At 44.9% G+C, this 26,573-nt stretch overlaps 1 protein-coding gene across 2 annotated transcripts in view; it reads right to left on the reverse strand.

The window, feature by feature from the left end:
• LOC126354118 (uncharacterized) overlaps nucleotides 1–26,573 on the reverse strand; it is a 515,275-nt gene that overhangs the window by 384,852 nt on the left and 103,850 nt on the right. The gene's annotated exons all lie outside the window — the stretch shown is intronic.

Consider the following 26,573-nt stretch of genomic DNA (forward strand, 5'->3'; position numbering starts at 1 on the left):
GAAGAAAAGTTACAATTTTGGCCACCTGACGCAAATGTGGTTCTGTACAGTATCTCGTCGCCGTCCCCGGTGCTCATATTTAACAAATAATGAAAGGGGGCGGTTAATAATAAAATAAATATTATGTATCTGTCACTAGTTTCACCTTTTGTGCCGAAGTCCCGTTCTTAATCCGATACATACGGAATCATTTTTACACATCTTTCTTCCATTCACACCGCTAGATTTGCATCTGGTGATCAAAATTAAACGTAATTTTTTCCAACCGAAAACGGTTCCACATTAACGCATTAGAATATATGCTCGCGGCCATTCGGTAAAAACAGTCCACAGTGGGCCTCTGAATAGGTGTACTGTAGTTACATCCGATACAATCCTCCTTGACGATATTCTTCTCCGAAGAGGATAACGCTTTTGGTTTCTCATTCGACAACTGGTAACAGCCTGGTATGTCTCAGCCAAATAGGCGTGACAATTTGTCGATACATATTGCGAGCCTGCATATCTTCAAATGGTTAAAATTGCTCTGAGCACAATGGGACTTAACATCTGAGGTCATCAGTACCCTAGAACTTGGAACTACTTAAACCTAACTAACCTAAGGACATCACACATATCCATGCCCGAAGCAGGATTCGAACCTTCGACCGTAGAGTCGCGCGGTTCCAGACTGAAGCGCCTAGAACCGCTCGTCCACAACGGCCGGCTGCATATCTTCCCTTTACGCGATCACACACTTTCCTCCCCATATTGCTTCGTATCTCTTGCGATACGAATTTTATTAGATACTAGATGTAACATTTGTTATTTTCAGCAATAACCAGACGTATGAGCTTACGTGGCGTGTACATTTCAGGTACATTGATTCCACGTTCTCTGATAATAATTGTGAGTATTGTTTGGTTTAAATAACGAAACAGTAACACATTTTAAATAATTCTGTAAATCGTAATATGATTAGCACTTGCATCGCGTGTTACTTCCTTCTTTTCTTGTGCGTTTGTCCCGCATCGGCGCAGGGTCGGCATGGTTATTAACCGATCTGGGATGGTCAATTTAAGGGTGGTCGGATGTTCTTTTTGTCGCCACATCATTTCCTCCGGGACGAGGCTGCGGTTTTATCTATGATAAAGTGAACGAATCCTGTAGCTGAGGTGGAACTCTGGCACCAGCCTGGTATTCAACAAGAGCGATGTAGGAAACCGCCTAAAAACCACATGCAGTTTGGCCGGCACACTACCCTCGTCGTTAATCTGCCCGGTGGATCGGATTCGCGGCCGGTGCACCACCTCGTCCGGGAGGCGGCGCTTTAAAAAGGATGACCAAGCAGGCGGATTACGTCAAGGCCTAGGAAATGGTAGACTTTCGCGGCAGTTTACTACAAGTTATTATTGGGTTACACAGTCACGCCGCTTCATGTTGACAAACTTGGACCAGTGTGCCAGTTTTGTAACACAAAATGGCTCACCCATGTTTCTCATCTCTCGTTAGAATGCAGGACACGCTTAGATGTAAAAAATGCTACTGTGGTACCAAGTGCTTCTCGGAAGTTTCGAGAGATCGATTTTCAAACTTTTACGAGCCTGTTGAATACCACACGAGCAACGGCGTTCGAGTAACATATTACGGCGACAGACTACAGGTCTACGAGCCCTCTTACATAGTCGTAAAACCTCTCATTCCGACTTCGGTACCGATAAAAATCACCTCCACTACATCCAATTTAGGAAATTGGAATCTTTCTCCAGAAGGATGGCATGCGACGCTAAGGAGGCAAAGTAGTTCTAAAACTCTGAATACCTGAGTGTACAGTGTGCCCGAGAAATGTTGCGAGAAACATGTAGAGGGCGTCATGAGGAACAAATCGGATACAAGCCCGTGTCGGGCTAAGTCATCCAATGACGCCTGCCACTAGGCAACCCTTTAGACAGCAAACGTGACTTCTTACGCACACGGACCGTAGGCGAAGCTACTCCAATGCTTCTTGTTATTCAGTGATCGCAACTGATTGCCAATCGTCAGTGGAGGATATGGAGCTAGCTGCTACGTAGACTGGCTTTGTTTCCTCAGATGTGATACTATGTTGGTTTGGTTGATGAGTTTCCATCTGCAGTTTATTTTTATGGTGTTTACCGAAAAACAGTGGAGATTTTAGAGGGTTCCAAGGGAAAAAGAAACTGGGGATGGAAACTCATGTCCGACACGATCAACAGTTTCCGGACACGGGTTACTGTCATCAATTTGTGATTCGAGGCACCTTCTACATCCCCTCGAAGACTGTCGCTTTTCTGGGATACTCTATATCCAAGTGTCATCTATAACACTGGTACAAATAAGGCTTGCCAAATCAGACTTTCTCTAATCACCACTAGCTACAACAATTTGACTTGTAGTGGAATCTTTGCGAAAAAGTCACATTGCCGTGTTAGCGTGGAATACCGGGCTAAGTAAAAAGCTGGCCAGAGTTAATGGAAATGAGGTATTGTTTAGGCCGACAGTATCTACATATACATGAAGGTACCTGTAAAATATCGTACGACACACAGTTCATGAACTGTGACGTTAACACTTTAGACTTTTTATAAATTCACTTGTGAAGAAATCACACGTTTGAAGCGTTTTTACGTAGACTTCTGTTCTTTGGGGAATCTGGGGTTTACTGGTAATTTCAGAATTAACTATCGATGCAACGTCGATCGCGACCCCCTGCAAAAAAACTTTCTAAACCTTACAAAAATTGGTATCAGCTGTATTTCGCTGTTTTATATCCGTCATATATAGTAATAATGGAACAATATTGCTGACTGCTTACTCATTCCACAGACGGTATGAGATGCTACGGGAAATGTTTATTATGATTCCTGTGACAAATCCGAATTTCGAATGTTGAAACTACTTTGATGCCTTACTCGATATTTTGCAACCTTGAATTGAAGTTCAACAGAATCTAAAGACCGTAATGAGAGAGTAGGTTCCATGGGAGACAACGTCATTTGGCTGTTCCCAAAACTGCATCACATATGAAAAAGGAAATATGTTGAATACCATTCAGAAGTTAACAGTAATGTAAATAAAATCGAGTCAGGTTTCCGTCAGCTTAATTCTATTAATAAATACGTTTTGATACTTAGTTTTGTGACATCAAATGTCTTAAACTAGCGGGGAGAAGGATGTTTTTGTATGTATTTTTGACAGATGCCAAATATTACGTCACATAGACTTACGACGCATTTTTACTTTCGTGAGTACAATCAAATGCAGGTTGGCAACTGCGCATAAACATGTCAGATGTCAGTCATGAACTTCTTTTATGCGTTCTTTACCAAACAAATGAGCTATGAAGATATGCTTCGATGTATAAATATTTACGTTGCACATAGTTACAAAACTTTGAAATGCAAGTGAATTTCAGAACCAAAGACCTGTAATCAACTGATGAAATCCACAAACTCAGTTTTTGTCACGCTATAGTGAATGGGGATTTCACCTTTTTTTAATCGATCCCAAACATGCAGTGGGCGGACAAGAATATGGAACCGCAAAAAACAACACACAACCATGCCTAATACGGTGCAGGGAAACAGTTGGCATTCAAAAACCATTCCGGTCTTAAGGGATTGATACAGGTCGTGTATGATTTAGTCCCTGTCCAATAATCACTAATTAAAGGAACGATGATGGAGATGAATGTCGAACACGCACCATTCTCTCCAAAGTACGCCACAAAGGCTAAATAATACTGAGATCTGGTGACGGGGTAGCCGGGACAGACGAGACTATTCACCGTCACGCTCACCAGGTGAGTCGGGGACAATGCGAGCTATGTGAACAGGGGCCACATCACCTTTGAACAACGCCACCATGGGGAACAAACACTGTACTCTATCAGTCAAAATGTTTTGGCAGCAATGACACCTCCCAGAGCACCCATGCGGCCCATGCAATACTTAGATATGGCTGCAAAATCATATCCGACCCCCTGCTATGTTTCACACTTGCGACTAAACTACACCAGAATTTAGTAACAGTGTCTAACAAGACATATTGTTGCACTGTTCGTAATTCACGTTTTACGGGTCAGGTACCACGTTTTCCTTTTTTTTATGCCGACAGAGTTCGCGACTGCGACATTGAGTTCTGTGGCGACTTCTATGGCTGTAGTCCTCAGTGAGTGCGTCACGATCACTCAACAGACTCTTTCGACCGCGTTGTGGCTTCGCGGATGATCTATTTCCGCGGTATAAATCTTCGATACAGTGCCTCTTGAAACACGAAACTCTTCGGCTACCTTAGTTATGAAGCACCCGCCATGCGAGGTCAACAATAGGTCCACGTTGGAGTGCACTTAGCTCCGACGGAATGCACTCTCAACTACAGAGAACACTACTCTGACCATGACTGACGTTTGCAAGTTATGTTCAAGTGGGCATTCCCCGAAATGGCTCCATATTTTTTCCACCTCGTTACGATGATCAATCTTAAGTTTTGGATATTAATAAACAGCTTAAGCTGTATTTAGTTTTGTTTTTTAGGTCACTGCCGGTTTCACGACACAGAGCCAGGTCTTCAGGTGAACATCTGCGTAAGAATAAATCAAGAAGGAATAACACCGGGACATACTGCAATATACGATTATTTCCTTAAACTTTAGGACTTAACTTTTAAGAATATTAAAATATTTATACTTACATAACTAAAGCATAATAGCTAAAACGTTCGGAACTTTGTACCCAACATTCGTCAGGATAAAACACGTCTAAAAGGCGGTACGTGGAACAGGGGACGCGACCGCTTCGTGCGTTTTACTGGCAGCATGCCTATAGAGGGTGCGCGCATGCGCTGATGAGCGGGTTCAACCAAATGATGGGTAATTTTTTGGGGCAACCCACAAATGCTGAATGAGCATAATATGGGGATAAGTAAAAGCCTTAAAAAACAATTTCTAGAATATGATGGTGACAGTTCATTAGGAACGTCTAAGTTATGCTAACCTAAAGGAGCTCCTGAAGGAAGGGTGATTAATGACTTAAGAGGGACATGAGATGCACATCATCACGGGAAAGGAAGAGATCTGCCAACAATGTCCACTAAATAAAACTTATAAATTTTTAGCCATCAACCATATTGTGTTGGAATCCATACATCCGGCTATTTTACTCCATGACAAGTCGCCTTTTAGCCGTGTTTTATTCTGATGGGCAAAGAAGCTTTGCTATGAAGTTCCGAGCTTTTTAGCTCTAATGTTTTCTTTATGTGAGAAATATTTTAATATTTTTATGTAGAACTTTATAAAAGCTTTTTAAAAATTTTAATTCTGGAAAATTATCCCGTCAGTTGATATCTCAGGACTGTTATTCCTGTTTGATTTACTGTTATGCAGATACTGACCTGAACGTGTGGCCATGTGTCATGGAACCGATAGTCATATAAAAATAAAGGGCTATATACAGCTGATACGGTTTGGTAACACCATCCGGCCGGTGTGGGCGAGCGGTTCTAGGCGCTTCAGTGTGGAACCGCGCGACCGCTACGGTCGCAGGTTCGAATACTGCCTCGGGCATGGTTAGTTACGTTTAAGTAGTTCTAAGTTTCAATGGGACTGATGACTTCAGGTGTAATTCCCATAGCGCTCAGAGCCATTTGAACCTTTTGGTAACACCCATGATGGTCACTGAAAACTACGGTTGTCCTGTCCACAAGCTTGACTTTTGTTTGTGCTTTTAATTTTTCGTAATATCTTTAACACCATTTCGCCTGCGAAATCGACTTGCTGTGAGTAAGGTTGGTGTATTAGCAGGATAAGTCTATCACTATCTGTGGCGATCCGCTGTGTGATGGAGGTACCAGTAGGCTAGAGCAACGCTGAACTCGGCACGAGAAGTGTCGCTGGCAGCGGCTTCTTTACGATCCCTAGTAACACGGAAAGCGACGAAGCTGTGGCGAAAGGGGTCGAGGGTTATGGGTGGAGGTGGAGGGGGAGGGGGAAGGGGTGGAGGTGGGCGAGAGTGGTAGAGAGACGGGGGTGGAGTGGGGGGAGAGCGGACACGGCGCATCTGCCGGCAGCGCACGGGCAGGACCAATAACGGCGGCGTCGGGCGCTCGCAATTAATGAGGAGCCGCCTCATAAAACGGTCTTTTATTGCGCGCCATGATTTACCATTCGTCCGCCGGCCGAATAATTCACTGCCATTTCTGGGGGAAATCGCCTCCGCTCAATGGCCGTCCTAGCTGTTAATTATTTCTGTCAGTCCTGCCGGCTAGCGGCGCCTGCAGATGGCCGCTGGAAAAGGCATCGGCCCAAGTGCGCTGAAAATTTCATGTCGCGCGCTACGTCATTCCGGTAACACCGCACGTCTGTTCCAATAGCGCGCGAGAGAGAGAGAGAGAGGAACCAAGGCGCGCAACGGGCCCCACGGGACCTGCATCGCGCGTACGAGCTGTCTAATTGGGTCTACGGAAGAGTGAAGGGCATCACTGGCGTAATATGTATGACTAATTATGTTCACATTAATTAGAGAATAATTAGTACATACTCACCATTAAATTTGAGCTTTTCGCACAGCTATGTTACACACTGATCGGAAAAAATCCTACATCCTTTTAGATGTTTCCTATTCATTCAATATTTTTTCTTGAAACAGCGCATATGGGTTACAGGAAATAAATTTAAATATTACTAGCACTTTAGCACAAGCAGTTCTCAGTCAATAGGTATTAAACCATGCTGAAGCGCTTTTATTAGTAAGTGGTGTAGCTTTCACGGGCGACAATGCAGGCGCTGACATTGGTCGATCGTAGAGATGGCGACTACTCCCCTGCTCGACCTGTTTACGTAATTCTGTAAGAGTAGTTGGTTGACGAGTCGCACGTGTCACTTCTCGTGCCATCAAATTCCAAAATCACGAGCTCCCTTGGAGGCAAGTCCAGTGATCGTGCTGGACAGGAAGTTTCTGCACACTGGAAGGCACTGGCTAGCCGAGCATTATCGTGTTGCAACAACATAATCTTCCTGTTGCAAGAACGACAAAAGTCTAGCAACATTTTGCACGTTCGGAGCGCTGGTTAGCCCCCCACCCTTCCTCCCCTTCCCTCCAGAAACACCAAAGCTGAACGACAGCTGTAGCTTATCGCATCCCCAGAGAATTAGACCTGCGTTGCTGCCAGTGTGTCTTGGACTAGACTACAAGACAGCGCTCGTCTAACCCGCGGGCGACAATTACCTGCATACAGGCAGATCTGATTTCATCGCTGCAGACCCCGGCTCGCCATTCCATCTTCCAAGTGATCCCTTGGCAGCAACAGTCGAGTCCTGCACGTCGATGCTGCGGCGTGAGTGGAAGACGGGCTACAGGGGTGCGCGCCCGTAGTCCAACTGCTAATGGCTGGTTCGCAACAGTTCACGTTGTCACATCTCGGCTCACAAACCATCTTATCTTTGCTGTAACAGCTTTACGACCTGCCACTGCTGCCCTTACAATACGACGATCCTGGCGGGCATTTGTGCCGCGTGGACGTCTGGAACCTCGTCTACGGGTGTGAGAATGTTGACGTGACCACTGATACCAGCATCGTTGCACAATTAACGCAGCGCGTCCAGCTTGTGCGGCATTTCTCAGAAAGGACCACCCCGCCACTTGGAAGGTCACAATTTGAGACCTTTGAAACTCGCTCAGTTGGCTGTATGATACACGAGTGCGTCACCATGGCGTGGTTGCCTGCTTGCTTCTCATGTCTGCACTACACGAAGCCTTCTTGTTGTGAGCATTCCCTATTTAAAGGTTGACACACATGGCGTCCTGGTAGCAGTGCTACTACGCTATCTGTTGACGGATGACGGTAAAACCGGTATTAAAACATCTACCATCTCCCAGGTGGCATACGCCATCACCAGATCAAAACTGACGCCTTCCCAGGGGTACTAACTTTTGCCGGCAGTGCGTTTGGTGCTGAGTCGGATATTTAATCACTGCCTATTTTCATCAGGTATGCGACTGATATTTGCTACGAACGTTTCAAATGGCTCTGAGCACTATGGAACAACATTTGAGGTCACCAGTCCCCTAGAACTTAGAACTACTTAAGCCTAACTAACCTAAGGACATCGCACACATCCATGCTTGAGGCAGGATTCTAACCTGCGACCGTAGCGGTCGAGCGGTTCCAGACCGAAGCGCCTAGAACCGCTCTGCCAATCCAGCCGGCTACGAACGTTTATTTTAATACCCATCACAAATTTAGACTGCGTAACGGGCGGAAACAGTCAGCGAATTATTGAGTTTGACATTTCGTGACTATTGACCGCTTTATACTACCATCGTAATCCACTACTTCCTTCATATAAGTCTCCAATTTCTCTCTTTTCAAGTCATCCTTTAAGCCAATGACAGTTTGGTTTGTGGGATTGAAGGGACCAGACTAATGGGGCCATCGGTCTCTTAATGACGTAGGTTAATAACTACTTAAGTGCAATGGAGAATCATAGTTTAAATGTTGCTCACAGTAGAGGAAACAAATTTCTGTGATAGCACTAGTAATTTCTGCGATCGCAATATTATGTATTCAATTTAACATTGGGAAGATTTTTCGTCGGCGCTTGATAGATCATGGTAATAATCTTAAACAGGCAATACCTAATGTTCTGCAAATTCATACTTTTTTGGTCAGGAACCGGATTTCGACTTCCTCGGCCGTTTTCAGGTGTCAACTGCATGTCACAACATAGGTAAATTTACGTGCGACTTAACACATGTATTATTTACACAGTAGAGAGAAATACAACAAGTGGACTGACGCCGAAATTGTTGCTTTAACTAAAATTACAGACTAAGTTACATATGTGGACATACATTTAACAACTGAGGAAAAACAAAGAGGAATTCACGATTTATTCTAATATTTCTTATTAAAACTTAATTTAACAGAGGGACAAAGGAAGCTGGTCGTTTAATAATAAGCTGGCATTCTCTCTTATCTTTGCATATTTCTAGTTTTTTCCGGTAGGGTCGTCGTCCTAGTTTTCTTAACGGTTTAGAAATCCTCAGATTCTATATCAAATGAGTATTTCTCTATTGAAATATCAGCAAAGTTTGAGTATTTTTTTCGTAATCTCCAGATTTCATAATTGCCACGGTTCTCCCTGACTGATCAATATATATTTTTCCACAGTGCTTTCATGTCATTTTATACATATCCCTCTGTACCACGGGTTGGAGTTTGTCCGTACTATTGAATAAAAATTTTGATATGCTGATGATATTGTGAAGTCTGTATTTGCGAGACTTCAAATTTTTTACTAGGTCATTTGAAATTTTCCCAAAACGTGTTACGATGCACTAGTAACTAGTGTCTGGTTCCAGTTAGCCAGGGAACAGAATTAGCCATTACTGAAAGGGACACATCTGATGAACTGTAGTTTCGTTTGCAAGACGGTCAGATAATGAAGTGAAGAGATACTAAATGGAATTGGGGAGAATTTTTAGTGCAAGCCGTCTTTGGACTGAAAACAAGAACAAAAACGTTCTTCGTTTTGGTGGATTAAAACTTTGTATGTCGTCTGGAATCAAACACTAGAAATTATCGTTTGGTTGTAAATATAGAAACAGTTCGTCTAATAATACATTTAAGTGCCTTTTTTTACCTCGTGTTTGCATCAGTTTTTAGCTTGCTTACGAAAATGTCTGCTGCATTCACGTACATATTTTATCAGATATTCTTTCATGTTGAGCTGGTCATTTCGGCCTTTTTATTCCATTTGGTTTGCAACCCAACTGATTTAATAACATGACCCAAGACTTAGCCTTAAACACCACTATTGCACGTAATTCTCTGTTTACTTTTCTTTCACTAAGCGTCTGTCGATGTGCACTTTTGTGGGTACTGTCGCCAACGTATCTGCTACACAAGGTGTTCCTTTTGTCCTAACATGTGTAGTATGCTTAATATATATGTACTACGTTGCTTTCTTGCGTATATTGATATGTATTTAATTATGTGAGCGAAATGAAGTGAACGTGGGTCAATTATTGCATAAATGGTGAGGCCTTGAAGTTACATGGCGGTAACTAGGAAATGCAAAATTAAAGGCGGGTTGGGGTGGTTGTGAAATGGTGAAGGGAGAAGTAAAAGAGGGAGGAAAGTTTTTATTTTTGCTAAATTTTTTCTTAAATATGTGTACTGCCGAAGGAAAGGAGGTTACTTTTTATTGAGCAAATTGAGTTTTTATGTCCATATTATGTACAATAATTCTGTAAAGTATTAGGGGTAATGTGAGCAGACTTGTGTTTTTACCTGTTTTGAGATTTTCTTATCCGTTTCCACTTTGGTTACTGTAAGATACTTCTGTTTAAAGTGGTGTGCACACGTTAAGTAGCTTGCACTGTATGTCTAAGCCATGATGTGATCCTTATCCTTTGTGTCAAATGTTCTATCAGTCATAAAGGTAATAATTTTTTTTTTCTCTGACACTGTATTTGAGGGAGTAATTATTAGATTGATGGCTGTCTCTTTTGGTTTTATTTTTGTTGTGTGTATTGAAAATACATATTTTACAACGTAATTACTTTGTTAATTTTATAATTTTGTTACGCTGTTTGGAGTTAATATTAAGTTTTATCTGATACATTGTACGTTGCCATTTCTTGTCTGATTTTCGACTAGTATTTAGTAAATGGCTGATTCATGTATTTCATCACTACATTCTCAGTTGAATCCGGTGTGTTTAAGCGAACAACGGTCGCCACTGATGAGACGAATTCAAATTTTGCGGTACATTAAAATTTTCTGAGGAGTGCTCATGAGAGTTTTATCTTTAGTTATTTGTGTAATCAGTTTGCTATCAGCGGAACATTTCCAGACTGGATAAAATATGCTTGAGTTAAGCCTCTTCACAAGAAGTGTGATGAAGAGATATCAAACTATTCCACTTCTGCACAAGATGTCACTGCGAAATACCTGTGCAGTAAGCAGTCAGTCTTCATCTGATTGGGTGGTGCTCCTCAAGGTTCCATCTTGGGCCTGTTGCTTTTTCTTGTGTACATTAGTCACCTCTCGTTTGTTACGTTTCCTGATGCTAAGTTCGCTATTTTGCAGATGATACAAAACTTGCATTAAAGCAACAATTCAATTACAGATTTAGAACTGGCTGCTGATCAAATTTTCACTGACATTAATAAATCGTTTAAAGCTAATTCACTGTCGTTAAACATTGAAAAACCCAACTATACGGAGTTCAGAAACTGTGAGCAATTTCCTGCCAGTATGTGAAAGATATGAACACATGCAGATCGAAGAGGTTGACAGTGTTAAATTTTTGGGATTGTAACTCGATATAAAATTCAGTTGGGAAATGCATACTAAATAATTGATGATGAGACTTAACAAGTCTGCATTTGCAGCGAGAATGATAGAGAGAGAGGAGATATAAATGCAAAAAAAAAAAAAAAAACTTGCATAGGTTGCTTAATTCCGTTGTGTTATGTAATACGGGTTCATCTTCTGGCTAACTCGTCAATCCGAGCATAACTTTTTAGTGGTGAAAATAGTGTGATAAGACACAGTTGCGGTGTAAATTCAATAATATCAAATAGAAACTTGTTCAAAGAACTTTGCATTGTAACCACTGCCTCAATACACTTATTCCTTAATGAAATTTGTTCGAAGTAGTATAACTATTTCCACCAATAGCTGAATACATATATCAATACTAGGAATAAGAACGATCTTCCGTTAGATTTCAGCTTGGACAGCACTTTGTCACAACGGACAAGATTAGGTAGTTTGTGTATGATGAATTTACTAGAAGTGGAGAAGTTAGATCCTCCGCACAGTATTAATTCTGTAAATAATAGCAGTTTCAAGTTACTGTATTTTGACAATCTCTCGACAGATGATCAGGGTAGTGAATACTATACTCAAATGTTTGATTTTTTTAATACTTTCTTACTTATTCGACAACCACGAGAATCTTCTCATTTTTGTGTCTATGGTATGATAACTTTATCTAATTGTTTCTACGACAATCAATGTTTTTCTTTCGAAATGTCATCCAAAATTGCTCTGTCAGTTAGTTCATGGAGTGCAAAGAATTATGTATCTTACGTGGTTAAGTTTGGTAAAGCCTTCCGTCTAATTATCTGTGCCCTCGGTTACTTCTTTAGACTTATCTCCGCTTAAAACGCACATGGAATTTACTCTATTTTATACATTTAATTGTTAAAAGTGCGTGTATATGATTATCTAGAACAGCATACATACTTTGCAAGCAGCCGTGAAGAGGGTTCTTGTAGCCTATCTTATGGATGCTTCCTGTTCCAGTCGTGTATGCAGCATGGGAGGAATGACCGCTGAAACCCCTCTGTGCACGCTGCAATTGAGTGTCTTCACGATCTCGCAGGAGCGGTACGCAGGAAGCCAAAAAAAGTCTACATTCTTCACTTAAGATTGAGTTTTGAAATTTTGTAAGTAACCTTTTGCGGTATATGTGGCGGATACATTTACTCGCCTGCCAATTCGGGATTACCGCCAACGCCGTGACAGTTACCAAGGAGCAAAACAAGAATGTGACGTTAATGGTGACGAAAGGCCGTGGTCCAAGGTATAATTCTTCGCCTTCTACTCTTGCAGACCACAGGCATTTTAACGATTTAGGAAGCTACTACAGGCTCGAAACAAGCTCAGCAAGCCCAACTGTTTATTTGTATCCATGCAACAGTCGTTTAGTGACGTAATCAGAGCTCTGCCTCTAAGATCGAGGAGTCGCACTAACGTAGTACGGAGCTCGCAGATAATTGCTAAGCTTGTTTTTAGTCTGCACCTGTTTTCTGAGTGACTAAAAGCCTCCGATGAAGGCAACAGAGGAAAACGAAACGTTAAGCAGAGAACTACGTCTTGGACTACGCCCTTATACTCTTAAATTGAAGAACAAAAACATCCAAATACGGGCCGTGAAAGGCTACGTTGTACGATGGTACAAACTGACGATTCGTGCTGCCCCTTCTTGTTAACGGTCAGTACCCCGTGGTAGTCCTACTAGGTACCAGTTCCGTACAGTTAAGCAGTACTGTAAGAAGGGATGCACAAGTAAAGTGATTTCTAAGTAGTCTTTTGGGACCAAGTGTATTTTCCAATCACCCTGATAACGAACTGCTTTGTCACCAACTTTAGCTACGTGCTTATCTGATCAATTTCACTTTCATACTAATTGTTATACCCAGATATTTGTACGTGTTGACTGAGTGCAACTGTGACCTACTGACACTGCAGTCACGGCGTTATTACTTCGCTTTTTGTGAAGATGTCAGTTTTATAATTCTGTGCTTCCTTTGCAAGAATTTGAAACCTGGTCCAAATCAGTCTGCATTTGTGCACGTTTTCTTAGATAGTGCGTTTAACGTTTTCCCCTAGGTCATTGATGTGCGACATCAACAGCAAGGGTCCTAGTATACTTCCACGGAGTACGCTTCAAGCTACTTCTACTTTTGTATCCTCCCTACCAATATATCCTTTATTGCTTTACAAAGTTCGTTTTACACCTCACATGACCATACTTTGTGTTCTACGGAATTAGGAAGTACTGCGTCTACCTGATTGCCTTTATCCACAGCTTTCAGGATGTCAAGTGAGAAAAGCGCTTGATTGCTGTTTTCGGAAGCCATACAAATACCCAGCACACATTCAAAAACATTTCTTTCGCCTTTCTGTTACTAGAAAGAAAGGCAAATGTGGGGTTACATTTTAACTTACGCAGTGAAACTGGAAGTTTAGCTCCATGCCAGTCTTAAGTGTGACCGGTTCATGTGGTGGCTGGGTAGCGATCTCGTGGCCCAGCTCCCTAGCCCTCTTTCAGTACCGGATGTGCATAGTGTCGAGACGGCAGCAAAAGGCCCTTCACGTTCTCAGTTTCAAGAGGGTTGATTCAGTTAAAGCCGTGAGGCAGGTTTTTCGTCGAGAGTAAGCCACTGCAACGACGGACTGACTGCATATAAAATGCAGGTCTCATATTGCACCATTTGCCGCTAGGTTCGCCTGACCTTCCGGTACGTGACTTTCGTCGCTGGGTTTGTTGAAGGCTAAGTCTACGTCTATCCCATTAAAAACCATTGTAGGTGGACGATGGCGCCAGTTAGCAGTAGTGACTCCAGACATGCTCGTAAATGTATGCGACAAGTTTGACTGTCGGCTGAATGTTAGTCGTACATCCGGTGAAGGGTAGATTGAATGTCTGTGAAAGGTATACGAAGACTGGTCCTAAACCTAATTGTAAACAATATCCAAAGTTGTACGTGAAAGCATTTAAGGGAGATGCCCTTGAAAAATTTAATGGTTATCCTTCAAAATAAAAACTTCGTAATTCGTTAAAGTTCACTGCAAGTTTCTGTCTACATTTATGTGGAAGACATAGTAGAGTGAGAGCAAATTGACCTTTTCGAAACGCACTCTTCTGGTTCTGATGCAGAACAAATAATGATTTCACAATATTAGCAGATTTCACTTTTAAGTTAACAGTTAAATCATTTTATCAACCTGTTGGTATTGTCTGACCGGAAGTATCTGGATGACTATAGTTGATATTAAGACGCAGTGTGTCCTCCTTTCGCCTTTATGGCGCCTTCAACTCTACTAGGAACACTTTCAACGAGATGCTTTATGTCTGGAGAAATGACAGCCTATTCTTCTTCAAGATGCGATATGAGAGATGTCAGTAATGTTGGACGCTGTAGTCTGGAGCGAAGTCTGATTTTAACTCATCCCAAAGATGTCCCACTTGGTTTACATCGGCACTGTGGGCAGACGAGCCCATTCCAGGAGTGTTATAGTCCACAAACCATTATTTCACAGTTGCTGCTTTACGACAGAGCGCATTGTCTGCGTTATGATCATTTTCTCCGAACCGTTAGTCTACTGCGAGCAGTACACAGTGCTGTAAAACGTGCTCGTATCTTTCTGCGTCGTTCTGCCACGGTTATAGTGTGATTCTCACTTGCTTCCAGTCATTTAGTGTCCAGTTGCCTCTATCTCTATACCACTGAGTACAGAAATATATGCCTTTGTAGTCTGCTGGATCATAGTACTCCCTACACACTATCGTTGTGCTAGTTGCACTGCTCATAGGAATCTGTATCTCACGTGATTCCTTCTGCTGATTCCATGCTGCTTTTTACAACCACCCTCCAAAATTCTCGTCAGTCCCTGCCCGTCAATGCCTGAGGTCTGCCTGCTGTTTATCTGCGCTTATTCCTGAGCCTTTCCACTGGACAGTCACATAGTCAACAACTTTAAGTAGAAGTATCAGAGTACTTTCGATAAACCAGTTTATTCATTATGTGTAAATCATAGTGAAATTTAACAGCACTGTAGTTCATCCACAGAGCTTTACGAGAGAGCCAAAGGGGAGCCGTCCACGGCTCGTTTTCATCCCATTAATTGTTTGTCATTTATTACGGCAGTGCCGCCTCGTTTTCTTATTCCAGTTACTGGTGTCACTAACTTCCTGCCTTACTTACCCTTGAATTGCAGCAGCAGCGCGTATCGATTAGCGCACTGTCATACCATCTCTGGAGCTACCGATAGTACAGGGTGTTTATAAAGGACTATCGGGGTTTTAACACTTTATAACATTTATAATATAAAACTTACTGTTATAAACGATATGTCAAATGAAAGAGCAATTCAAACAGTTTTACCAAGAACCTTATAAATGTTATACTCGCTTCAGCCTGGAACCGCACGACCGCTACGGTCGCAGGTCCGAATCCTGCCTCGGTCATGGATGTGTGTGATATTCTTAGGCTAGTGAGGTTTAAGTAGTTCTAAGTTCTAGGGGACTTATGACCTCAGATGTTAAGTCCCACAGTGCTCAGAGCCATTTCCACCATTTATAAATGTTCAGTGTGAGCACCCTTTGTCACACGGCGCACATCAGTTCTATAGGCGAGTTCTTCCCAAACGTTGATAACTGTCTTCAGTGACTGTAGCAACCGCTGCTTCAATCCGGTTTCTTAATTCAGGGAGGTCTGCTGGCTGCGGAGGCACGTACACACGACCCCTGACGAAGGAAAAACTCGCATGTGGTTACGTTTTTTTTTTGGGGGGGGGGGGTTAAGGGCGCTCAACTACTGGGGTCATTAGCGCCCAGTCACAATTATAAGAGTACATAGAATCTAGTCAGAAGGACCTCTTCTCGCCGAGATGGTTGGGAGGAGGTTGTCCAAGCAGTTGGAAACGGTTTTAGGGCCCGGAGCTTGTTTCCTTGAAGTGATGACCAAGTATCCCACCACAATGACACAAGCCTCTTACAAACAACCCCACTAATGTCAGATGACGGAACACAATGGGAGGCTGGTCGAGGCAGGAGGACTGTAGCCTTGGCTACAGCATCAGCAGCCTCATTCCCAGGCACTGCTACATGGCTGGGAACCCACAGAAAGCTGACAGGAGAGCCATCAGCAGCGAAGAAATGGAGGGACTGCTGGATCCGTTGCACCAAGGGATGGAGCTCCAAGGCTCTGAAGAGCACTGAGTGAATCAGAGCAGAGTACATACGACGAATGGAGGTGGCGGCGGGAATACTGAACGGCCTGATGGAGAGCAAAAAGCTCGGCCGCAAAGCTGGAACACTGGTCGAGGAGCCGGTATTTAAAGGTAACGGCCCCGACGACAAAGACAAAGCAGACACCATCGTCAGTCTTGGAGCCATCAGTTTAAATAAAGGTGTGACTGGCAAGTCGCGCACGAAGTTCGACAGACCGTGAGCAATACACTGCAGCCGGAGTACCCTCCTTCGGGAGCGAGCTGAGGTCGAGATGAATATGAACAGGAGCCTGGAGCCAAGGTGGTGTCGGGCTCTCACCCTCTCTGAAGGTGGTAGGGAGGGCAAAATCCAATTGTCGAAGCAGGCGACGAAAGCGGACTCCAGGGGGCAGCAGGGCAGACACGTACAACCCATACTGACGGGCTAGAGAATCGGCCAAGTAGAACTGTAAGAGGGGTGGTCAGGCATTGACAACAGCCGGCAGGCATACCGACAAAGCAGTACGCCTCGCCGGTAGGTCAATGGTAATTCGACAGCTTCAGTATAAAGGCTCTCGACGGGACTAGTGTAGAATGCTCCAGTCGCAAGACGTAACCCCCAATGGTGGATGGTGTTGAGACGGCGTAAGACGGATGGCCGAGCAGAGGAGTAGACGAGGCTCCCATAATCCAGCTTTGATCTGACTATGGACTGATACAAGCAAAGCAGGATAGTGCGATCCGCTCCCCAAGATGAACCACTAAGAACTCTGAGGACATTAACGGAACGTGTACAGCGGGCAGCCAAATAAGAGACATGCGGAGACCAACAAAGTTTCCTGTCCAGCGTGAGCCCTAGAAACTTAGTTCTTTCCACGAATGGGAGAACAACGGGACCGAGATGTAAGGATGGCGGAAGGAACGCTTTATATTTCCAAAAGTTGATGCAAACCGTCTTCTCTTCAGAGTACCGGAAACCATTAGCCACACTCCATGAGTATAAGCTGTCAAGACAACGCTGAAGGCAGCGCTCCAGGAGGCATGTTCTCTGGGCCCTGCAGAAGACCGAGAAGTCATCGACAAAAAAAGAGCCTGAGACATTAGGTGGAATGCAATGCATAATTGGATTGATCGCTATGACAAAAAGGGCTACGCTCAAGACGGAGCCCTGAGGCACTCCGTTCTCCTGGAGGAAGATGTAGGACAATACGGAACCCACACGTACCCTAAACTTTCGATCGGTTAGAAAGGAATCAATAAAAAGGGGCAGGCGACCGCGTAGACCCCCACCTGTGCATAGTGCGGAGGATACCTCCTCTCCAACAGGTATCATAAGCCTTTTCCAAATCGAAGAACACGGCTACCGTTTGGCGCTTTCGCAAAAAGTTGGTCATGATGAATGTCGACAAGGTCACAAGGTGCTCAATAGCGAGGCGGCGGCAACGAAAGCCGCATTGAACATTGGTAAGTAGCCGTCGTGATTCAAGAATCCGAACTAACCGAGCGTTAACCATGCGCTCCATCACCTTACAGACACAGCTTTTAAGAGAAATGGGGCGCTAACTAGAAGGAAGGTGTCTATCCTTCCCGAGTTTGGGTATAGGAACAACGACGGCGTCACGCCAACGCATGGGGACTTGACCTTCGGTCCAGAAGCGATTGTGGGTACGAAGAAAGCTTTTGCTTGCCGGAGAAAGGTGTGTCAGCATCTGAACGTGAATGGCATCTGGCCCCAGAGCAGAGGACAGGGACAATGCAAGTGCACGTTCGAGTTCCCGCATAGTAAAGGGGGCATTATAATTTTCCAGATTCAGCGAGTGTAAGGAAGGTCGCCGAGCCTCTTCTGCCCCTTTCCTGGGAAGGAAGGCAGGGTGGTAATGGGCGGAGCTTGAAACCTCCGCGAAAAAGCGGCCGAAGGCGTTTGAGACATCCACAGGATCAACAAGTACCTCATTACCTGAAGTCAGGCCAGGTACCGAGGAGTGGGCCTTAATGCCCGACAGCCGGCGCAAGCCACCACAGACGACAGAAGAGGGAGTAAAACTGTTAAAGGAGCTGGTGAAAGAGGCCCAACAAGCTTTTTTGCTGTCTTTGATGCTTCTACGGCATTGCGCTCGGAGTCGTTTGTACCCAATACAATTCGCCAACGTCGTCGAGCACGGATAGCGTCTCTACAAGCCTCATTCCACCAGGGGACGGAAACGCGACGTGAAGAAGAGGTAGTACGAGGAATGGAACGTTCGGCAGCATTGATGTTAACAGCCGTGAGGTATTCGACCTGACTGTCACAACTGAGAAAATCGTGGTACGGAAAGGTCGCCAGGAAGGAGTAAAGTCCCCAGTCAGCTTTCGGTATGTTCCAGCTCGAAGGACGTGGGGATGGGGTGTAGTGCAGGAGACGAACGACACAGGGGAAATGGTCACTCGAATAGGTGTCAAAGGACATTCCACTCGAACCGACGGGCAAGAGTGGTAGAACAGATCGAGAGGTCCAAGTGGGAGTAGGTGTGAGTAGAGTCCGAGAGGGAAGTCGGGGCGCCAGTATTGAGGCAGACAAGATTGAGATGGTTGAAGATATCCGCCAAGAGGGAGCCTCTCTGACAGGATGCAGGAGAGCCCCAAAGGGGACGATGGGCATTGAAGTCGCCGAACAATAAAAACGGTGGAGGAAGCTGAACAATCAGGTGCATCGTGTCAGTCCGAGTAACTGCGGATGACGATGGAGTGTAGACAGTACAAACAGAAAAAGTAAAGGCAGAAAGAGTAATACAGACAGCTATTGCTTTGAGTGGGGTGGTCAATGGGATGGGATGGCAATAGACATCGTCCCGAACGAGCAACATGACCCACCATGAGCTGGAATACCGGTCACAGGGGTGAAGTCAGACCGCTCCGAGGTATAGTGGGTAAAAGCAATTCGGTCAGTTGGGCGCAACTTGGTTTCCTGGAGACCAAGGACGAGCGGACAGTGCAGGCGGAGGAGCAGTTGTAATTCCTCCCTATTAGATCGAATACCTCTTATGTTCCAATGTAACAAAGCCATCGCTAGTCAGAAAAAAGGGGGAACGAAACCAGTGAAGAACTGGTCACCTCGACGGCCGCGGAGAGCCTGGTTTCAAGGGAACAACGCTACGACCGGCGGGAGGAGGATCCTGATACATCGAGCTGCGGCCGCATTCCTGGGTTGCGTAGGAGGGGCAGCATCATTCGCCGACGACAGGCCAGCTGAGCGCCTGGCAGCAGAACGTCCCAGCGAAACTGAGGACGGCCGGGAGCAGCGACTCACGGATGGAGCGTCAGACGAAACGCGCCGGGGTGGAGAGGGGGATAAAGACTTCTTCTTGGAGGCCTTCTTTGAAGTCCGATGAGGCACGGAGATGGTGGGCTGGACCCGAAGGAGGTCCTCACACGAGGGGTCCGTTTTGGAACGCCGGACCTCGGAAGCCAGGGTCCAGAACGTTTCCCCTATGGACGCCTGAGAGGAGGATCGCTTCTCAGGATGCGGGGGGGGGGGGGGGGGGGGGGAGGAGGACGGAGGATGGCCCCTGGGGCAGAGGGGGCAGGGGCCGCGAGGGAGGAGGATTTGGAAGGGAGGGATGTGGGAGGCAGAGGCATAGACCCCGGATGGGGGACAGGATAGGGGTGAAGATACTGTGGAAGGAGTGGACACGACTGAGGCAAACGAAGTTTTTAACGTCACGGGATGGAGGCGGTCATACGACTTCCTGGCCTCAGAATAAAAGAAACGGTCCGAAGTTTTTAATTCTTGAATCTTCTTCTCCTTCTGATACGTGGGGCAGTCTTAAGACCTATGCGAGTGGAGGCCAGGAAAATTGATGCACAGAGGTGGTATGGTGCATGTATGTTCCTCACGAAGAGGACGTCCACAATCGCCACAAACTGGCCCAGTCTCACACCGTGACGACATGTGCCCGAAGCCCAAACACCGAAAGCAGCGCATAGGAGGTGGGACGTAAGGTCGCACGTCGCACCGGTAGCACATCACCTTTACCTTCTCAGGGAGAACGACCCCCTCGAAGGCGAGGATAAAGGCCCCGGTGTCGATGCGACTGTCTTTGGGGCAGCGCTGGACTCGTCGGACGAAATGCACGCCTCGGCGCTCCAGGTTGGCCCTGAGCTCCTCATCAGATTGCAGCAGGAGGTCCCGATGAAAAATAACCCCCTGCGTCCTATTCAGTGCCAGATGCGGGACAATGGACACTGGGATGTCCCCTAGTCGATAGCACGCCTGGAGCGCCGCCGACTGTGCGGCGGAGGTGGTCTTTATAAGAACGGACCCCCAACGCATTTTACTGAGAGCCTCGATTTCCCCGAAGATGTCCTCCATGTGCTGAACAAAGAACATGGGCTTGGAGGTGGCGAATGTCCCCCCATCGGTCCGAGAACAGACTAAATAGCGGGGGAAGTACTTCGGCCCAAGCCGGCGGGCCTGTCCCTCCCAGGGAGTGGCCAAAAGGGCAGGAGAACCAGAACCAGAGACAGTACTTTTCTTTTTAAAAGACTCGGCCGCAGATCGACCTGATACATGTTGACGTTTCATCTGCGAAACGTCCGCCCCGATACCACCCATTCCGACCAGGGGCTCTCCCCACAGGCGAGACCCAGCCTCAGCAAGGGCCACCTGGCAGGATGACCATTACCAGGAGTCCTGATCCCCCAAGGAGACGGACATCTACTCCTTGGCCGACGTGGGCAGGGTGCACCTCAGGTATCGGCAGTACGATCCCTGTGTTGTCAGGGGGCTACAACCTAGAGAGTACATGACGACCCCACCACAACGGGCTGGCTACCGTGCTGGATTTGAGGTGCCATGTGAAGTCCATCATTATCGTAGGTGCAGATGGGGACGCACTATGGAAGTAAATTGTGCAACCTATCAGGCGTTTAGGCCCAATTTGAGGATTTGTGGGTGCGGTTACAACGCCCTTACAATGGTGAGTGCCAAGGTCTTAGTGCACTGAGGACCAGTGATACACCACGTAAGGCGTCCTTCCCCAAAAGGCTCGTACTTCTGTAGAATTTTGAAAAATGGAGGTCAAACCCCAAAGGGGATTACCGCATGGAGGGCCGAAACGGTTGAAACTCCTATTAGTCGCCTCTTACGACAGGCAGGAATACCTCGGGCCTATTCTTACCCCGGACGCGCAGGGAGGGTGGTTAGGTCGGGTGAACGTGGAGGCCATACAAAGCAAGCCCTGTCACCGGACCCTTGCGACCTATCCAGCGCTTGGGTACAGTGAAGTTCAATGAATCGCGTACTTCGTTGTTATTTAACATTTGTAAGGTTCTTGGTAAGACTGTTTCCGTTGCTCTTTCATGTGACATACTATTTATTACATTAAACTTAGTTATAAATGATAAGGCGTTGAACCCCGATATTCAATTATGAACACCCTGTATTTCCGGGTCGTCGTTTGTCGGGTAGTCAGTGAGTGGGAGACGCACCAGCTGTGCAGTCGCGACGGAGCAGCAGTCGCGGACGTACCAGCACTCTAGTCCGTCGGTTGGCGTGGAGCAGCAAGCAGCAAGCAGCAAGCAGCAAGCAGCAAGCAGCAAGCAGCAAGCAGCAAGCCCCCCCCCTCCCCCCTCCCCTCGCGCGTAGTCTGGCTGGAGCCGCTGGCGGCGTGCACGCGCGGTTGGAATGTGAGGTGCTGGTTGCGAGTGCTACGAAGTTCGTCGCCCACCTATCTTGGACATGACAGTTGAGTCCTCACTTAACTTACTATCGAGCCTCAACTGTTTACATTTCTTGGTTTGATCCTGGATGTCGCTTTTGCGACATTCCCACGAGCGACTACGTGTGTCTATTTTAGTTGGCTAAGATTCCATCCGTCTTTCTGTGAAATTTAACTTAATTTATTCCCTGTTATTGCAGTTCACCAGCGGTATCTTCTGCCTTGTGGCCATTTGACGTTCTGGTTACCTGCCCTGGTCGATGACGTAATTTTATGCGGTGTATTTTCCTTTTGTTGTTGCTGTCCAGCACGGCGTGTAGTTCGACAGCGGAGGTGTTGGTAGTTGTGGGCGCCAATATTCTGTGTGTCGTGTATTGTAAACTTACGGTCGTTTTGTTGGTTGCATGGAGCAGAACTGATTTGGTTGATTCGTCGGTCGGCTGTCTGTCGGTTGCGTCGCCTCCAGATTAAGAAGACACTGGACAGCCTGCATGTCTCACCCAAACGGGCGTTAGTGCTACAGTCCCAGGCCGACCCTTGGAAACATCTGAGCGCCGTTCCTTTTTGGATTTTGGTTATTTAGTTGATGTGTGGCTTTCAGCCGAATATCAGTAACAAATTAATGTCCTTGTCTTGCCTTTAAGGCACGAGATCGTTATGCTTTTGAATGGGGCCATAAGCCCAATTCGCATGAAATGTTTTAAGATGAGGCCTTCTGCCTTTCGATTGAAACTCCTCATATTGCTTAATGTGCGACACCTCCAGCCTAGTTCCATTAAAATTAAATTGCTAGGGCCTTCAGCCGATTAGATTGAAGATTTAGAAACTATTATTGGGTGACCTCCAGAAGAACCCTGTACTTCAATTTTGCTGAAGCCTTGTGCGTTATATTTTGAATGTGGCTTTCAGCCGATCTAAAGTTGATGAAAGGAGGTGGATTAATATTCTGAGTGTGTTGCATCCTTGTTGTAATATTGTGTGTTGATGAAGTTTGTATGTTGAGTGCAACTGACAGGAACTCTTTAAGGCCTCTTTCCACAATCTAATCCGCTCTGTCCTGCTGGCCGAGGCATTTCTGTCTCCTTTGCCGCAAACCTAACATAAAATACCGTAACCAGATGAACATATGACAATGTTCTAGTGTTTGATATACCCGCTAGACAAGAATTCTCGCGCTGCCCTGACAACTATCGGTGACGAAGCAAATATCGCTCTTATCCTTTCTCGTTTCGTAGGTAACATTTCTAGCTGTGGTCTGCATACGAAGCGGATGGAACTTTAACTTACAGCCAGAGCTCTGTTTACCGTGAATGTTGTCAATCCCTTTTCGCTGCCACAGTTTATCGGATTCTCATTACAGGCTTACTGCTCCAGTACTGTTCTCCCTCTCTTTACTGGTGGCTTCGGTATTTGAACTCCCGCAACAGACTGGTCTTGCTTTCAGCAGTTTCGCCCCACATTTCTTTTAGTCTACGACGATCAATCTACTCTAAGGTAATTACTGCAAGAGCCTTTGTCTTACAGTCAAGCGCCCCTGTCGTACGGTTTAAATAAACTAGTCAGTGTGAACACAAAAGCTCGTTGCAAAATTTCAAGAAAGTTTTCATGCTCTCCAACTTTTAGAGAACAATTCCTCGTACTCTTAGGAACGTTGTTGTGGCTGCGTACTCGTCTTTCTACAGGTCTTTGATCTGCCATTTTCAAGGGAAAAATGCAACAAGAGATCGTTCGTTATGTATAGCAACTTAAAACTTTGGTGGGCGAGAAACCAAAAGACGTTGTAGCTACAAAGACGAATACAGTCGTTACATAATAAAGGTCATCAGCATCAGACGTTCTCGATACTTAAATATTAACTAACGACAGACGAGCAAGTAGTGTAGTTTACCCTCTGTTTGACAAGCAATGGAGTAGGATTCACAACAGATTTCAAGTAAAACCCTCCCTCTCTGTGAGCACACTCGAAAACTTTGTCTTAATAGTCTCCGTAATAACACTGCCCAATGCGCGCTAGAATTACGGTCCATTACACGACTGGAACCAACCAATGTTCTGCCATCGCTGAATTGACGGCTGTTGTCGGCATGTGTAATACCTATTTTTCAGAGACGGGTTCTCCACGGCCCTAAGCATGTGACCAATGGGTGACATACCCCAAGCGCCGGGACACGCTCGCCTTACACAAACCAAGTACGTCTCTTAAAGATTCGAAAAAGTCCTAAGCGTAGATGTTGATCGAAACAATCACTTCAGTGTTTTCGCATAATACGACCAATCCTGACAGAAGTACAACCTGTACAACGCAATAAAGCTGTACAATTAGGCGCCACGAAATTGTCGTTTTCACCACTCGCTTGATTCACTTACGCACAAGCGTGTTTTCATACACTTACACCTCTTTCCCCGAGAATTTCGAACGTCTCTGATGCTTGAACGCTTTTTCTTGGCCGAAAGAATCCGGTGCTCGTGTCTTTATTCTTCTTACGTACTGCTTCCATTATCAATGGCAACGTCAGAACTCTAACTCTGATGCTTTCACGTTTCCTAAAGCCAAACTGATATTCATCTGACAATCATTTTATTCCCCATTCTACTGTATATTGTTCTTGTCACCAACTTAGCAACTTGGATGCACGGGTGATACTTCTAGCACCTGTCTTCCCTTACGAGTTTCAGGGCTATGTAGATAATGTTTTTTTTCCGAAAGTGTGCTGTACGTGCCCAGTCTCAGATTCTACATACCAGCTTGAGAAATAGTTTCGTTCGCACCTCCCCCAAACATTTTGGTAAGGGCATTATCGAAGCATTCCACCTTATTTGATCGCAAGTCTTCAAAAAACTCAAATTCGGACTAATACTGGTTATGTTTTTCATCCGCATAGATTTCAATTTATACTATCACGTTTAATGTACATTAATTAAGTAATTTATTTAGTTATTTATTTATTTATTTATTTATTTAAGAAACTTTAAGGAAATTCACTGCTTCTTATTAATCCTTCATAATTTTAGTGAACCAAAAATATTACCATCTTAACTAAAAAAGCCAAAATTATAAAAAAGAACCAAAATCAAGGGAACTATAAAGTGTTAGAAAAATCAAACCCTAAATAAGATCAACAATAAAGGTAATCTAGCAACCAAAGTATACAAAATTAAACACCAGCCCATTTCCAGTGGTTTTATTTATGTTTTATCTTCAGCGTTTTAAAAGCTAAAGATTAAGTCTTTGGTTTTAAAAGTTACAGGAGATATATATATATATATGAAAAGATGCAAGCTCGCAGTATCATTCCACACTGTACCTTCGATCCATCTACGTCAGGTGATACCTGAGGAGTGTTTGTCAAACCTTTTATAAATTGATAAACACATACCTTGAATGCGTTTTATTTTCTTGAATTTGCTTACTGTGCCATCGAATAAATAAACATTCACAACGGAGCTTAATAGCGTAGCACAACAATTGCAAAATATCTCCAATTTACGACACGTCCGATCTCTGTAACCACTTCACACAGAGCCCTAAAAAAAATTGTTCAAATGGCTCTGAGCACTATGGGACTTAACATCTGACGTCATCAGTCCCCTAGAACTTAGAAATACTTAAACCTAACTAACGTAAGGACATCAAACACATCCATGCCCGAGGCAAGATTCGAACTTGCGACCGTAGCGGTCGCGCGGTTCCAGACTGAAGCGCTTAGAAACTCTCGGCCACAGCGACCGACACCGAGTCCTCAAATATACATCTTTGGTTACTTATTCCAGAGAGATGCGTCCGTAGCACGCAACGTCCAATACTCGTAGGCAGCTTATACTACTCTCGGCATTAATAATTCGCTGCACCTGAGTTGAAGTTTTTCCACCATTTACGACCTATTACACACGTCTTAACACTTTTCTCTCGCAGAGGCCTTCGGTGTAATCTTTCTACCTATCATCTCTCTCCTATTTGTTTAACAGTGGAATTCCGCTTTCACTCTCAATGTTGGCACCTTTTCAAGTTATTAAGCCATTTTTCGAAGCGTCACTCTCGGCGGTTTAGTTATGGTTCGAAATCGATTATTTATATGACAATAGACGGAATTACGGCCTAATGTAATTCCATTCCAACGCCTGGTGCACCGAAATCTCTAATTGTATTGCTTTCGAATGTTATCTTTAAGTGTATTACTTAAATTAGTATAATTTCAGCTTGCACCGTTCGAGTTATATACCTTAAATTGAAGAGCGTAATATTTTTATGACGGGTAACTTTCTCACTATCAGACTAATAAAACACAGCGCAATAAATAGCTGCCCAGATGGAGCGTAGCTAATTGTTCAATTATACAGGTTCGATGTTCGGTATCTTCGGAAATCTAAACG

The sequence above is a fragment of the Schistocerca gregaria genome, chromosome 3, assembly GCF_023897955.1.
Source record: "Schistocerca gregaria isolate iqSchGreg1 chromosome 3, iqSchGreg1.2, whole genome shotgun sequence".
In the NCBI taxonomy this organism is placed as follows: domain Eukaryota; kingdom Metazoa; phylum Arthropoda; class Insecta; order Orthoptera; family Acrididae; genus Schistocerca; species Schistocerca gregaria.